This window comes from Limulus polyphemus, unplaced genomic scaffold (assembly GCF_000517525.1).
Source record: "Limulus polyphemus unplaced genomic scaffold, Limulus_polyphemus-2.1.2 Scaffold1246, whole genome shotgun sequence".
NCBI classification, from domain to species: Eukaryota; Metazoa; Arthropoda; class Merostomata; order Xiphosura; family Limulidae; genus Limulus; species Limulus polyphemus.
In genome coordinates this window covers 63,311-74,301 of record NW_013666856.1, presented here as the reverse complement: position 1 = coordinate 74,301, position 10,991 = coordinate 63,311, and positions in this window count along the sequence as shown.

Here is a 10,991-nt window from a genome sequence, read left to right as displayed (position 1 = left end):
CGCTGCTACTGGTTAATTCAACGTACACGATTGACAACTTGTTTAAATTGAGTTGTTATCACAGTAACTGATCAGCTCTTCATTTTCATCATTCTGCAAATGTGGTGACAAAGTTAACCTAATATTTTTCTATCTATTTTTCTGCTTGTTTACAATGTCTGACATTGTTATCATATTATTTATCAACATGAAAAACAGCAAAACGATATCCTGTATTATATCGTAAACAAAATTTCGAGTAAACAAGTTCGTTAAGTAGTGCTTTAACAAAATAATTTTGTTTTATTTTCTTATATTGACACTGTGTCATCATTTTAAAGCAGAGCTATAAAATATTCCCAACTTTTCTCATAGTTCCACGTGACTCATTAAATAAAAGAACTTTACGGAAACCAAAACCCTGATATGCTTGTTTAAAAATAGCCTCAGTTGTAATTCGAGTGGGCGAATTGTTTGGTTTATGTAATATACTGTTACGTCTCTTGTTGTTAGTTAATTTTCCGTATAATTTCTTTCGGAAGAAACTTTAGCGACACAAGTCCTTTCTTAAGTAAAACTGGTTTATTCTTTCTGAATACAACTTTGAAATACACTTAATTTCCACAGTCGCGCTATAACAAACGCTATAATTCACAACGAACGTCTCACGTGCTCGCTCAACACAACGTCTCTCTCTCTGTCCGCAGTTCAATTACCCATTGTTACCGTCACGACTTGACCGTCTTATATGTACAAGAATACCGAAATCTAGTAAACGCTCGAGTATTCACGAACCTTCGAGAATATGACGTGTTAGTAGAGTCACGTGACCTCCGCTGTCGTAACAATACGTTCTAAATACTGAATCCTAAAAATGGTTAATTTATCATTCAGAGATATAAGGTTTAATCCACTTTCTTAGAAAGGTAAAGATAAGGTGTTTCTATAACAAAATAGGATAGAAACCTAGTATACATGATATAATAACGTAAAGAAGAATAAACAGAATCAGACAAAGCATTTAAAGAAGAACATAATAGGAAATTAAAAGAAGTCTAGGAAGAACAGGACCAAAAATTAGAAGAAAGAGATACAAAAGTAAAAGAAGACCAAAAAATTTACGTAAAATTGAAACATTATGAAGAGGTAGGAATTTAAGAGAGGAGTTAAAGATAGAGACTCACTATTGAAGACAAAATCAATGAAACTATTGGAGATGTACAAATATACTGAAGTATGGAAAGGCTGTAATGGCAGAATTAAGTAAACCAATAGTGAAGTAAAGAAAACATCATTGGGCAAGCAAAGATCATCAGTGAGAGAATAAAACACTTGGAAAATGAATTATTAAATCTAAAGACACACACACACCTCTTTATGTATTGGCTCAAAAACACTATCTACTACCAAAAATGGAGAAGAAAAGCTATTTGGTATACAATTAATATCACTACTGGTGTTGCACCTTTTACTGAAGGACCTTCTTTGACTAATCCAGCTGTGACATTACCAAATCCAATTCCAGAATTTAGCTGGCCAGTTCAGCATCAGCTAATAGAGAAAACAACAGACTATGATGGGAAGGTACCATAGAAGTCATACCAGCTCAGTTCGAAATGATTTCCAAAGTGAACTGGTGAAAGAGTGAAGAACAATCCACCCCTCTTGCTACCCATCTGAAAGAACCGGCTTGTACAACATTAAGTAACCTTCCAGCTGAGAGCTGTAACAGCTATCATACGTTGATTGCCAACTCATCTAACAGGTTCCTAGTGTCACACCAGAAAGAAGTATCTACAGCAAAGATCTAGAACAGAGTACAGAGGAAAGAAAAGACCTTAGCTAAACTTGCAGAAGTTTTGGAAAGATTTGCTCAATTGTCTTACTCAGATGCTTTTTATGAAATGATGGATTTAATGGCATGTGACAAATTTATAAACACCATAATGGATGAGGATATGAGAATTAAGCTGAAGCAAAGTAGGTATAAATACTTAAAGGAAGCTCTGAGTGGCAATGGAATTAAAATCCATTAAAGTCGCAAATAAACAGCTAAAAACCCCACATATCAAAGTTATGGGATCGTCAGATTTAGTAGTGTTGAAACATCAACTCTTATTGATGACAGTTTAGGACTAAAAGGATTACTTAGACAACTAGTAACATAGAATGGAGGAAATAAACAACAAAATAATACGTGTTTCAAGTGTAAGTTGGAAGGACATATTGCTACAAATTGTAAACAAAAGCTTCTAGGGAATAAGAAATCCCCCCAAAAAATACCAGAAAGAGGAAACTGTTATAGATGTGGCAAACCTGGTCATTACTGCCAAGACTGTAAGAATTAATAGCTGTTAAGACCCAAGAAAATGAAACCCCAATGATGAGTTTTCAAACCCAATCAGATAAAAGTAACAATAAAGGGTTAGCCAAACACTGGGAAAAGAAATGAGCTGAACTTAAGGGACAATGTTCAGCTGAGAATACAACATCTGCCCTCTTCCCTCAAAATTAATCATTATTTAAAGAAACCAGTCCATAAGTCCATGCGTTTATTTATGGGAAGCCTTGCAGCATGTTAATTGACATTGGTTAATAATTTGACCCAATTTGGTAAGGAAAGGTGCAAAACTGCCTCCAGATATGAAGAAAGAAGAAAGAGGGATGCAAACAGCAAGTGGACATAAGGTTCCAGCAAAAGAAAAATTAGAAGTTACCCTTGCTGTAAGAACCTTTTTTTATGCCTTATTATGTGTGGAAAATTGACAAAGAGGAATAGTACATACTGAGAACAGACTTAATGTAAAGACATGGATGCAAGGTTAGGCTACCTTCAAATAGCTTAATAGTTTATGACGAGTAATCCCTGTGCATTACATGGCAATTAGTACACCAGAGAATGGATTTCCCATGACAACAAGGAAAGCAGTCACTGTACCTCTAGAGAGTGAAATAATCAGGACTTGTTAAGAATGAACTTACATCTAATGATTGGGCTGTAATAGAACAAACATTCCAGCATATTCGGATGGATTAATGGTTTGCAGAACTCTCGAGGATCTGAAGAAAATGATGTCATTATTAGGGTCATTAACACAACAAACCAAATAATTCAAGTTAATCTAGATGGAACATTTGAGGCTTACACAGGTAGTACTTCCATATCAAAGATCATCAGAAGCAACCATTTTTGAGAAGCAATGTAGGAAGTCTGATGTCCAACCCTTACATAAGGATGGTTTACCACCTCAGTTGCAAGAATTGTATGACTGGAGCTATGGTTGTCTTACAACTGATCAGGACCAGCACTTACATAACTAGCTCACAGAATATCAAGACACCTTCTATAGTAGACCTCATGACTTAAGCCAAACAAGTAAAATATCTCGAAAGATTAGAATTGGAGATACAGCCAAAACACTTCAATTAGCCAGACTTCTGTTTTGAAAAACAATCGGAGGCTTTTAAAGGGATAGAAGCCATGAAGGAACAAGGTGTGATACAACTGAGTACTAGTTCTTGTGCGTCAACTGTTGCACTTATAAATAAAAAGGGCGGATCACCAAGGATTAGTGTCGACTACTGGAAGATGAATGAAGTTACAAAGAAGGACACTGCCAAGAAATGACTCTACTTTGGATGCTCTATCTGGATCAAAACTGTTTTCAACATTGAATCTTAAGAGTGGATATGGTCAAGTGCAAGTCAACAAAGTGAGTAGATAATAGGCAGCTTTTACTGCAGAAAATGCTCTTGCTACATTTCAATGAATAATGGAGTGTGCTCTATCTGCAATACTATGGAACATTGTACTCATTTACTTAGATGACATATTCACACATGGAAGGACCTTTGATAATGCTTATGACAGGCTAGAATATTCTGGATCAGTTGAGGAAAGAGAACTTTAAGCTTAAACCTAAGAAGTGTGAATTATTCTGTCAACAAGTGTGTCTACAGGTCTATTGAAGATTTATTCTGTCCAAAATTGGCCAACACTAAAGCACCTACAAAAGGTACATGGATTTTTTGAAATGTGCTCTAACTATTGTTATTTTGTAAAATCTTCTCTGACATAGTTCCTCCTCCAAATTGCTTGAGAAGCCAAAAGGCGTTATTGGACTGCTTATTGTGAACAAGCATTCAACTAAAGAAGGATTTTGATACTTCTCCAGTATTGGCATACCCAACTTTGGAAGATATATTCATGTTAAATACAGATGACAGTGATTTTACAATAAGAGCAGTTTTGTTACAAGTACAACACAAATAAAACAGCGTGATTGCCTACTATAGTAAGGACATGAATGCCACAGAAAGGAGTTATTTTCAAAATGGAAAACTGGTGCTGTTCGACCCATAAGTCATTTCCATCATTATATTTATGAATAAGAGTTTATGCTCCAGACAGAGCATGCAATATTGAAGTGGCTGATGAATTTGTGTAATCCAGAAGGCCAAATAGCAAGATGGCTCCAGATGGTTTTAACATTTGGCAGTACCCTAGATGGAACCATGAAATGTTGACACATCATATTGAAGACCATGTGTTAATGAAGATGAAGAGTGTAAACACGGTGAGAAGAGGAAAACACAGGATAGAAAAGACCATCAACTTAAAGAACAGCAAAATTTAGTCCAAGATATGTAATCTATAAGTGATGATGAAGACATGATATGGCCCAACACTCATCTGAAAGATTCTCAGGCAAAATGTATGAGTTCAAACCTATTAAACAGTCAATCAAGAATAGTGCAGAAAGACTCTTAATGCAAAAAGTTGCTCCATAGAACTCCAAAGCAAAGCTGTATTGGGCACAGTAAAATTTCTTATGTTTACAAAGGGCTTATTTATGTTGGAAATGGGAAAATACAAGTGGACAGAAAAAACAACTACAGTTGGTACTTTCCCAGATCTTCATTCTGAAGCACTCCATCATTTTCACTACCTTCCAATGGCTAGATACTTGGGTGTTTAGAAGACACTGGAGTGGGTAAGAAAACACTTCCATTGTATTTGGTGCTGGGGTCTGTGGAGAATTGGTATAAAACATGTGAACTTTGTTGTGAGTGAAATGGTCTGAAAGAGACACCATGGGCAGCTATAGCAGTACTGTGTTGGAGATCCACATGAGAGAGCTGTTGTTTATGTATTTGGTTCTCTGCCACAGAGTAGCAATGTAAACAGATACATCATTGAAGTATATGCTTCTTCTAGCCAAGAAGCAAAAACTCATTCATCAATTTATCTCAAGATTTGGTATGCTTATGGAACTTCACTCAAATCAGGGATGGAGCTTTGAATCAGACTTTTTGTGGGAATGTGTTGAATCATTGGGATTAAAAATACTAGAACAACAGTCCTTCATCCATCTTCTGATTGCATGATGAAGAGATATAAATGCACACTATTACAGCAATTAACCAAGTTGGTGGATGAACATCAGAATACACTGAATCAAAATCTTCCACTGGTGGTGATAAGTTTCATACAGCAGTACATAAAGCTACTAGCAACACATCATCATTGCTGATATTCTGGAGAAAACTGATGGTACAATTGGACTTTTGTTCTCTTGTCTCAGAACAGCCTTACATAGAATATGTAAAAAGATTAAGGAACACGTTGAATGAGATATACGACTTTACTCGAGAAAGACTTAAATCAGCTGTGATAAAGTGAAATGTCGGTATGATGTTAATGGTGATAAGACTGGATTCCATCGAGTGACAAGGTGTGGCTATACCATCCAAGCTGCAAGAAAAGATGCACATCATAGTTAATTAGGTTCTGGGATGCTGTACTGAAAATAATCAATGTTACTGTTTAGAGAATCCATCATGATTGTCTTTAAAAGTATGTTGATGAGATAATGACCAACTAAGTAACTCCAGAGAAGAGCTTACGAATGGAAACTCAGCCTGTTGAATAGCTCAGAGTTTTTGTCGAGATTACTTTCAGAAGATTATCAAGGTTGAGGCCGCCAGTGGATTTACCCAATCACTTATATATAGATAACTTTCCCAACTACAATAAGTGGGCCTCGAAAGAGAAAACCACCAAAACGACTGGATAAATGGACGGTTTAGTGTAGTTATTTGTATTAGAATTGTTCAACAGACTTCAAAGCCCATGAAGAGGGAAGTGTTGCGAGCTTTATTTTTAATGTCGTAATTTGTTTGTTAGCTAGAGGGAGTTTTGGGTCGTAATAATGACATTAAGATCAGTTAGGCCTACAAACTCTAGAATATTTGACACTTCATTCGAGGGTATATTATAAACACAAGATAGTTGTGAATATTGTAGAATTTGTTTCGAGATAGTAGAGTCGAGTCGTTCCTAGCTGGTTGAGCAAATCAATCAGTTGTTTGTTTTGTTTTTTTCAGCCGCGAAATCGTACAAATAAGTTGCCACACAGTGGCACAGCGGTATGTCTGCGGACTTACAATGCTAGAAACCGGGTTTCGATACCCGTGGTGGGCAGAGCACAGATAGCCCTTTGTGTAGCTTTGTGCTTAACTACAAAGAAACAATACAAATAAGTTTGTTCTTTACGTGATATACAAAGTTGTAGAGTGAACGTAATTTGTAAAAACGTTTAGGAATGAATAAAATAATATGTTATCGTTTACGTGGGTGGAATTTGAATTATTTTCACATATAATTTTAAAGAAATTTCCAATGAAAGAACAACGTTACACGAGTATTATATATATACAACAAAACATTCTTTGCAAACTAGTAAAAACTGGCAGCAGCTGGCTTGTTTCTTGATATATAATTCCTGTAACTCTCAAACCAAGCTTTATCTTTTACTACACAATGATCATTATTGCTTTTCACGCAATCATATATTTTAGGTATATTTACATTAGTTGCCGAACATATTGCTTTCTTGTTGTTCTTGAAATATTGTGTTGAAGTTGTCCCTATCAGCAGAGAGTGTGTGTTAAACTATTGTATTGCTTCCGTACCGCCCTTCTATGCAGAAACTTAGCGCTTTATTTTTAAACTCGAAAAACATTTCCTTAGCTTTTCAGCACATTAGGCCAGATGGAACTGTTTTATTGACGTTCTCGATATACAATTATATATTTTCTATTTATCGCACTGTTCTTTTTCATTTCGCGAATAGTATATGCATTATTTTCTTTAATTTTTTTTACACATAGATTTGCTCCATGCAAGTTTCTACATAAACGATATAAAAATTATATTATATTTGATTCTTTAAAACACAATGCTTAAACTTTTCGTAACACCTTTGTTAACTGTGATCGTAATTTCATTTTCTCTTTGGAAAATGTGGCGTTTATGTTTTAATTAACATCTCGCGATGCAATTTTTCGACAAATATAATAATCACAATCCTTTCCATATATCTTCTTTATTATTTGATCACATTTCTTACATGTTATTACAAGATCGTGCTTTTAGAGTCAAAAATATGTTACTATTTTTTTCGCCATTCAGGATCACTTATGTGGCCTGACTACAGTCCTATATAGAACTTTGTTAATAATTGAAAGAAAACTTTTACTGACTTGTACGATAAACAAAAAACAAAAAAACTTATTGAACAGTATGAATATAAAAGCATAAGTTTCTTACTTCAGTTACGGTAAATATTCAATTATTAAATGTCCAGAGTTTTTAGTTCAAAAGTGAAATAGTAATTTTAAAAATGACATCGATGTTTACTGGATTACATTCGTAAACTACCATTTGTTTTAATAACACAGGCCTGCGAATTTAAACTTAATAAAAGTTGTTTTGTTTTTAACAATGGCATTTCCATAATTCAGCTACGCGGATTTCGAAAATAATATTCATTTTTTTCTATCACGTAAGGCTTTTTTACAAATCAGAAAATAACTCTTACATAGATCAAATTATTATTTCGTTTACCACAATGAACATTTTTATCATTATGTTTGTACACAAACATACAAACAAACTGAAGAAAATGGAATAACATTGATTTCAAACGAATATGCATCCTCATTCATCCTGATTTTTTGTGTGAAATATACGACTTTTAGGCTCAAAACTACGTGTTGTGGCCTTTCTTTTATGTATTGCGTCTGGAGCATCTCGTTTCATTGGCCAGCAGTAATCAGCCATCATGCTGATGTTCCACCTTCCCTGACACCTCCTCTCCATTCCTCTGATGTCTTGATGAAACCTTTCCCCTTGTTCTTCGCTGACGGTACCAATATTTTCAGGAAATAGTCAATGTATGAGTGTAAGAAATGAGCTTTCAAACTCTTATTACAAACCAACCCTTTGAATTTATCAAGCTTGTTAACTTTTGGAATCAATGAACAATCGCCACTCACTTGGTTCATAGACTGCAGCTCCTAGCATTGGTATCAATTCAGCAATATTGTTGCAATAAACCGGTGAACTTTCTTGTGAAAAGTATGGTATAAACTCTTTCTCACGATTTCTATACCAGTAAGATGATGTCCCTGGAGAAAGTAAGTTCTTAGCCCGAAGTCTGGACCTCAAAATCTCTGAAGAATCCTTTGGAAGGCCAACATCTCTTCCCAAGCCATGAAGTTCACCTTGTGTGAAAAGTTGTGGTTCACCAGACGTTCCAGATGGAAAATAATCCCTGTCATCATTTCTATTGACATCAGAATCAGATGAAACTGTATCAAGAGTCTCTGGTGGAGTAGGTACAGATACATCAGGTCGATGAGTAGCAGGTCTTATAGCAGACTGAAGGTTTGGATAAGAAATTTCCTTTTTATTTCGATTGTTGTAACCTTGCATGTTACATGAACAAAAATTAACAGTCATCTCTGTGGTTTCTAGGCTCATACCAGACCATTGGAATTCAAAAAGACAAAGACTTTTTCTTACCTTTAAACTATTGTCTCATCTCTTCGACACAAACATTTCAGACATAATGCTGATCCTATGATTTGTCTTGGTCCCCAAATTTTATTCCAAAATACGCATAATACGCTTTTTTGATGAATTCTGTAATTCTTTTCCTCTGTTTCTTTACAAAAAAATTACCACAGATATAATAGAATATGTTTGGGTCATTTACATAACCTCTTGTTGCCATAGCGACGAATATATAATATTGAAAAGAAAAAAATAATGTCAAAGTACACGCACATACAAATACTATCCAGAAATGACGGCCTATTAACAGTTTATATATTAGCGGTGTGTTTCTCGTGGGTTCCAGAACGATCACTAAGACTCTCACGTCGCGATTGGTCTAGAGAAATCTATAGCGAATGGTTGTCAACATTTTAAGCATAACAAAATGTGACCCGATTTCAATGAAAATGATTCACTTATGTAAAAGAACATATGACGTTTTGTGAAAAATCTGGATGTGATGGGGAAAAATGGATATCATTTTCGGATTCAGCGTACAGGAATTACTGTAGAACGTACAAATTTCAATACAATAAAACCATCGCAGGCCTGTGTTATTGATTGTAGCGTAGGGGTTATCATACCCGTATTATTAATCCAAAGATTCATGTTTCGCGATAGAATGCCGCATAATTGTGTTTTGCACTTTGGGATCATGAGTGCACCATAAGAGTGACTGTCAAATCTAGCTCTTTTATTAGACAATAATAACTCAAGAGTTGGCGGTGGGTGCTATTCCTGTCTTCCCTCGAGTTTATCAAATTTAGGTACGGTTATGCAGGTACTCTATGTATAGTTTTGCACAAATTCTGAAACAAAGTTTTAATAATGTAAACACTCTGGTAAGAAATTCGCATTTGGTTTAGTTTACTGCCTTATATGACAGTTTATTGTTGTTACGTAATTAATAAAAACCGATAGTTATAACCGAGCCTACTATGGCCTATGGTTAGGGGCGCTCGATAAGTTGTAAGTTCGAAAACCCATCACCCTTTCAGCTATAAGGGCGTTATAATGTTTTTCACTGCTAAATTAGGGACGGCTACCTGAGAGGTGGCACTAACAAATAGAATCTGACCGAGAATCACTGATGATAATCTGAGATGACCCACCGGTCGTAAGCATCCTCTGGAACTAAAAAAAAAAAAAACTTATAACGACAGAATTAAAACCGAAATGTGATCGTTGTGTAATATTGAAGTATTTGAATTGTGAGTTATTCTGAGTCTAATACTAATATCTTCAAGTCTATAAATCAATAATAGTAGAATAATAAACTAAATCAGTGTTTTACCAACCAGCTGAACAGTTTATTTTCTATTCACATCTATGTGAAAAAAAAAGAAAGAGATGAGGAAAGACAATATATTTTTTTCATCTGCAGGAACGAGCAATTTATGAAATTGACTTTTGCTTGAAACTAAAAGCGAATCATCTGTGAATTCGAAAAATGTCTATTTCAAAGCCTAATGTACACTTTTATATTATAAGAAGAGCCGACTACGGACTGTAGATCGAAGTCCCGTGGCTCGCGCCCAATTGTTACCATAAATACACTGGGGTTCCACCCTTTAGGACCGTGGATGTGTTATAAGAGAGAAGGTCAAAACCCACTATTCGATTAGATTCGAATAACCTACAAATAGACTGTGAGTCATACTGGCAGCTGTTTTCCCTCTGATCTATCACTTCAGAATTAAAAACGTATAGCGCAGATAGCCTTCGAGTAGCTTTTTGCGAAATTAAACAAATAATTTTAAATTGTAAGTAAGCCCGCTCTTTCAAATTAAATTAAGTCTTACTGAGAATTGTGGTTCAATAGGAATTATTAAACATTTTAAGAACATTAAGCGATTTTCATGGAAGCTAACAAATAAACCTTATCCGAGTCACACTTCTTTATTGTTTGTAGTTAGGCACAAAGCTACACAATGGGCTAGCTGTGCTATGTCCTCCACGGATGTCACACTTCTTGATTGTTTGTAGTTAGGCACAAAGCTACACAATGGGCTAGCTGTGCTATGTCCTCCACGGATGTCACACTTCTTGATTGTTTGTAGTTAGGCACAAAGCTACACAATGGGCTAGCTGTGCTATGTCCTCCACGGAT